The sequence below is a fragment of the Saimiri boliviensis genome, chromosome 20 (genome assembly GCF_048565385.1).
Source record: "Saimiri boliviensis isolate mSaiBol1 chromosome 20, mSaiBol1.pri, whole genome shotgun sequence".
Classification (NCBI taxonomy): Eukaryota; Metazoa; Chordata; class Mammalia; order Primates; family Cebidae; genus Saimiri; species Saimiri boliviensis.
Window position 1 is genome coordinate 10,552,873 of NC_133468.1, and position 6,351 is coordinate 10,559,223.

Here is a 6,351-nt window from a genome sequence, read left to right on the forward strand (position 1 = left end):
CTGGAAAGTACAAGTAACAATTTTTTGTTTCTTTAAACTTTCTTATATTTTTAATATTTCCTACAGTGAGTATAAGTTGTGGAGTAAAAGAGAAAATGATAAACGTTATATGCTTTTTAAAGTATGGAGTTCAAGGCAGGTCAGTAGAGTTCCTCCTATCGCTCCAACACGATTCGAGGGATCTTTGTAAAACGTGAAATTGATCAAGTCACCTCCCTGTATGCAGCCTTTCTACGGTTCCAGATGATTCTCTTTTGTATACCCTCAACAAATGGTGACTCTTTCATTTTTGTTAGTAAATAATCCAAGTTTCTTAGCTGGTTCTCAAGGCCATCAGCCACCCCGGCCACCAGACACCCCATCCTGCAGGCACCCTTCCCGGATTCCTCAAGCTTTCTGGATGTGTAGCCTTAGAATGTGGTGTTCCCTTTCCCTAGAATGCTTTTCCTCACTCGAGCCCCCTCCATCTGCTTTTGTTCATGTCACTTCAGCAAGCATAGATTGTGAAGACCTGAATGCCTAGGACCTGCATGTTCATCTCTCTTAATCCTCGCAACCATCCTCGAAACTGTACTACACTAGTATTATAGATCAGGAGATGAGCTGAAAGTAGATTAAAACAAAAGAAAGCAACCGACTCTGCCCCAAGATTACCCATCCTGAGAGTGTCACAGCCTCTACTGAAAGCCATCTTTTCGCCAAAAAATCAACATGGCCCCCACTTGTTGTAAGCGCTGCTCTGTGCTTGTGTGTTCCTACAGCCCTCTCCACACCCTCTGGTAAGGTACTCATCACCCCACTGCACCTAACAGAGAGGCAGTGTATCACAGGATTCACATCTGCCCGAGCTCAAATCCTGTCCCCAGCACACTTTGCATGCCTGCGCCTGTCTCCTCAGAGGCTAACTGGTGGTAATCAATAGCACCTTCACAGGTTGGAGGATTAAGTAATACATGAAAAGCACCAAGCACGGTGTGCTCATGTGGCATGTGGTAAGATCTCGATGCCCGTTAGCTGCTATTATTCTACTACTAGCCAACATATTGGGAACACTTCTTATGTGCCAGGAACTTTGTACTGAGTGCTTCAGGTGTGTCTCGTTTAACTCTCACAACTCTGAGAGGTACAAACGGGACAGAGAAGAATCACGACTTGCCCAGAGCAAATGGAGTTGCTAGGTCAAAGGACATTGCGTTTTAAAATTCTTACGTACTGGTGCATCACAACCAGGGTGCTCGCCCCGCTCGTCCAGCTCGCCTGCCTGTCGGTCCCCGCGGCGGCAGCGGCTGCCCAGTGACAGCGGCGGCGGTGCCAGGCCGGCCGCGGGAGCGGAGGGTCGCCCCGCTCGGAAACGCAGAGCCGGCCAAAGAGCGGCGCGATGCGGGGGAGGCCGAGCCTGGGCCGCGCGCGAAGAGACCTCGCGGGCGGGGAGCAAAAGGCCGACGTGAGTGAGCGCGGAGACAGTGGGCCCGACCCGTCCGTCCCCTCGGCCGCCGCCGGCGGGAGCCACAGCCGGATCCCGCCGGGGCTCACGGAGCTGCTGCGGGGCTACACCGCGGAGGTGCTGCGACAGCAGCCGCCGGACCTCGTGGGATTCGCAGTGGACTACTTCACCCGCCTGCGCGACGCCCGCGCCCCCCCACGCCGGAGCCCGGGCCACACCGCGCCAGAGCCCGGCCCGGACCACGTCGCCGACCCCAACGGGGACAGCGAGTCGGAGGAGGACGAGGACTTGGACGTTCCTGGCACCTTTAATAGACGAGTATCCGTCTGTGCTGAGACCTGTGACCCTGATGAGGAAGATCAGATACAGATCCAAGGGTGATCCGTCCTAAAACTGATGAACAGAGACGCAGACTTCAGGAAGCTTGCAAAGATATTCTCCCTTTCACAAATCTTGATCAGGAACAGCTTTCTTGATGCCATGTTTGAAAGGATAGTCAAAGCTGATGAGCATGTCATTGACCAAGGAGATGATGGAGACAACTTTTATGTCATAGAACGGGGAACTTTTGACATTTTAGTAACAGAAGATAATCAAACCCGCTCTGTTGGTCGATATGACAACCATGGCAGTTTTGGAGAACTGGCTCTAATGCACAACACCCGGAGAGCTGCTACCATTGTTGCTACCTCAGAAGGCTCCCTTTGGGGACTGCACCGAGTGACTTTTAGAAGAATCATAGTGAAAAATAATGCAAAGAAGAGGAAGATGTTTGAATCATTTTTTGCATCTGTGCCCTTCCTTAAATCACTGGAGTTGTCAGAACGAATGAAGATTGTGGATGTGATAAGAGAGAAGATCTATAAGGACGGAGAACGCATAATCACTCAGGGTGAAAAGGCTGATAGCTTTTACATCATAGAGTCTGGTGAAGTGAGCATTTTGATTAGAAGCAAGACTAAATCAAACAAGGATGGTGCAAACCAGGAGGTCGAGATTGCCCGTTGCCATAAGGGGCAGCACTTTGGAGAGCTTGCCCTGGTCACCAACAAACCCAGAGCTGCTTCAGCTCATGCAGCTGGAGATGTCAAATGCTTAGTTATGGATGTACAAGCATTTGAGAGGCTTCTGGGGCCCTGCATGGACATCATGAAGAGGAACATCTCACACTATGAGGAACAGCTGGTGAAGATGTTTGGCTCCAGCATGGATTTGGGCAACCTCGGGCAGTAGGTGTGCCACACCCCAGAGCCTTCTTAGTGTGACACCAAAACCTTCTGGCCAGCCACAGAACACATACAGAAAACAGACGTGACAGAACCGTTCCTTCCATTGCCACCACTGCTACCGTTGCTGTGGTTATGGGCATTTAGAAAACTTGAAAGTCGGCACTAAAGGATGGGCAGAGGTTCAACCCACACCTCCACTTTGCTTCTGAAAGCCCATTATGAGACCACTTGTAAAGATGACTCCAACCCAGTCCTCACATCTTTGGTTCAGAACGGCATGTCTCTCCAACAATTTAAGTGCCTGATACAAAGTCCAAACTTTGTATGTAAACATGCTGCTTTCCTCTCTTGCTGCTAGTCTTGCTTTTGGAAGTTACCACAGGGTAACTTTACAGAATCCTGTTGTATAAGTGTAGACACTCTCTAATCTTTCTGAAAGGAGGAAATGTAGCCTTCAGTCTCCTCATTTGTCCTTTGAGAAAGTCCACATTTGTTCACAGTTGCAGCCTTTGGTTTTACAGTGGGAAATGGTGGCAGATGAGGTGGGCATATATGGCCCAGTGGCATTGTACTGTCTGCTGACCACTGTCTCCAAACCCACAGTGATGCTTAGGGAAAGATCCAGCAGATCTCAGGACCTGCTCAGGACCCAGCAGATCAGCACCCCAGAGCAAACTGATAGGTCAGTGGGACCCATGTTAGAGCAGAAAATTTGGGCTCAGCACATTTTACTGTTAGTAGAGAGCCAGGAAAGGTTTTCTGGGTTGGGGATTTTTTTTTCAGTAGGTTTTGTTTAACCTCTGTGCAGTTTGCATGAATGAATTCCTATCCATTTATAAGGAGCCAGGATCTGGAGGGTTGCTACCACTTTGTCTGACCCAAATACCTTCCTGGGAAACTCCTAGCATTTGTTTGCAGTTGGCCCTGCTGGCTAATGGCAGTAGGCTGGCAGGAGGTTGTACTATAAAGAGAGCTCTTTCCTTCTACTCCAGAGAGTTCTTGTGTCGCTTTGCCATTGAACCCGCCAATTTTTAAACTCCTTAAAGAAGCAGCAGCTATTTTTTTGAAATTAAAACAAACTATTTCTCAGGCCAAGCTCAATGGCTCATGCCTATAATCCTAGTGCTTTAGGAGGCTGAGGTGGGAGGATCGCTTAAGACCAGCCTGGGCAACAGAGTGAGACCCTATTTCTACAAAAAAAAAATTTTTTTAATTTGTCAGGTGTGGTGGTGCCTGCATGTAGTCCCAGCTACTTAGGAGGCTGAAGTGGGGAGGATCACTTGAGCCCAGGAGGTCGAGGCTACAGTGAGCTGTGATCCTGCCACTGCACTCCAGTCTGGGCAACACAGTGAGACTCTGTCTCAAGAAAAGGAAAAGAAAAAATTATTCTTTAGGTAATTTAACTTGGACATATTCATATATGTGGAGTTTGTCAGCTGATGCAGGCATTTATCCTAAGGATCAAATCTGTTTTCAAAAATTGGCATCATTTACAATTCCATAGAATTACTGTGAAGGTTTTTCTAGGTAAGATGTTGGGGTATTTGGAATTCTAATTGTCAACCCCAGAAGAAGGTAATTTCGCTTGTTTTTATTTAAAACCCATTTAGCCTTTTAATTCTCTCAGGTAGAATTCCAGTGATCATCCTAACAAGACATATTTCAGAATAATTTTTTTCCCTTCAGAATAACTTAGAATCAGATGCCGTAAGGGTTCCTAGGAGCAGTGTGAAATTTCCATAAAGATAAAGTTGAATGTTGTAACCAAGTTTATATTAAATCAAGAGGCCCATTCCAATATGATTTTTTGTTTTGTTTTTTAACTTGTATAACTCAGTGAGTCCATAAGAGATTACATGCTAGGGCTTGAGTCATTCCTGTTGTAGATAATGATGGCCCACACAGTCACCTTTCACTGTCCACATAAGCTAGGCTTTCTGCTTTTGCTGTGGACAGTGTGGCCAAGATATTTCCAAAGTAAATAACCCACCACAACCTTGGTAATTTATCTTTTCTTCTTACGCTTCACAAAGCAAAAGCAGGCCTCTTTTCAGACTGCCCTCTGTAGCCTACATTGAAGCTTTCAGAATAGACAAAGGTTATATTTAATACTCCCAAACAGGCAGCTAGCCCTGAGAAAGACCGTGTGGTGATCCCACATTTTTCTGAGGTTCTTTTTCTCCATGGTGTTACTTTATTATCAAATAAATTCAGAAAGCAAGCCTTGTACTTAAGCAGACAAGAACCATACCAGTTTCTTGCAAAGGTAATAGGTACATTGGGTTTCAGGAGTGACACAGAGATCCAGCCCTAGAACTTGGGCGGATTTTGTTTGAACACTGAGCAGTGCCTCCTCCCTACCACCCATGACACTAGTTAGGGCTGGCTGTGAATTCTATGCCAGAGTCACTCCTGCAGTCTGCTAGGGATGGGCCTTCTCATCCCATTCTCGCGCAATCCCAGTCTGTTTTTCTCTTCACAGACCCCTCCTTGACATCCCTGACTTGATGGTTTTGGAGTAGAATTGATCAGGTTTAAGCCATCCTGCTCATGTTGGGCATGGTGGCTCATGCCTGTAATCCCAGCACTCTGGGAAGCCAAGTTGGGCGGATTGCTCGAGCCCAGAAGTTTCAAACCATCCTGGGCAACAGAGGGAGACCCTCTCTCTTCACACACACACACACACACACACACACACACACACACACACACACACACAATTAGCTGGACCTGGTAGTGCATGCTCAGGAGGCTGAGGTGGAAGGATTGCTTTAACCCAGGAGATTGAAGCTGTAGTGAGCCATGATCGTGCCACTGCACTCCAGCCTGGAGTGGGACCCTGTCATCAAAAAAAGAAGTCATCCTCCTCTAACTGCTGATTGACATATGGATCATCAGTTCAGACCTTCACTGTATACAGGATTCCTAGGGGGTTCTATTTAATAGCTTGAGGAAGGGAGACTTTAAAAGGACGTGTGTGAGTGAAATAGGAGATAGCCATGACCACAGTGCCAGGACCTGACAGCGTTCCAATTCTTTTTGCAGCATGGGGTGCAAAAAGGTGGCAGACCAAGTTCAACCCAGGGCTGAGGTATCCACACTGTCCACATCAGGCAAGCCCTGCACCGATGGCTGAGCCTCATGGAGAGAAGCATGTGTTGGGAAGAGATCCCTTTGTTAACTATTTTATGTTGTTCTCTTCGATGAGTTAGTGCTCATACCCCATTTCTGGCTTTGCTGTTGATTTTGGATGGTAGAGAATATTCCTGAGCGCCTTCCTTTTGGCCCCCAGCATATCCCACCCACTCTCTTCTCTTGAATTCTCTGAAGAAAAGGGACATGCGCTGTTGTCCTGTTAGTCAATAGTCTTCGTATATAATTGTGTTACGTATATTGCTGTAGACTCAGAAATCAGGGTAGAGCTCTCCCTTTGAACAGTTTGATGAGTGAATTCAGCAGCGAAGGGACAAGAAATGGTTATCCAGCTGGGAGAGGTTATGTGTATCCTCTAATTGCCCCTTTTCTCTGTGCACAGTGATAATTGCATTCAGTGAGAGGTGCTGTTAGGGCCTATGTCACAGTGTACAAGCTGCTCTCATTTAGACAAAAGAGCATTTTACACAGAGAAAAAGTAAGAAGACTCATGAATGTCATCTCCTCTCTTTCATTTTCAGTTGG

At 47.1% G+C, this 6,351-nt stretch overlaps 1 pseudogene; it reads left to right on the forward strand.

The window, feature by feature from the left end:
* The first annotated feature begins 1,378 nt into the window (after positions 1-1,378).
* On the forward strand, positions 1,379-2,749 carry LOC101041035 (cAMP-dependent protein kinase type II-alpha regulatory subunit pseudogene; annotated as a pseudogene).
* Positions 2,750-6,351: the final 3,602 nt, after the last annotated feature.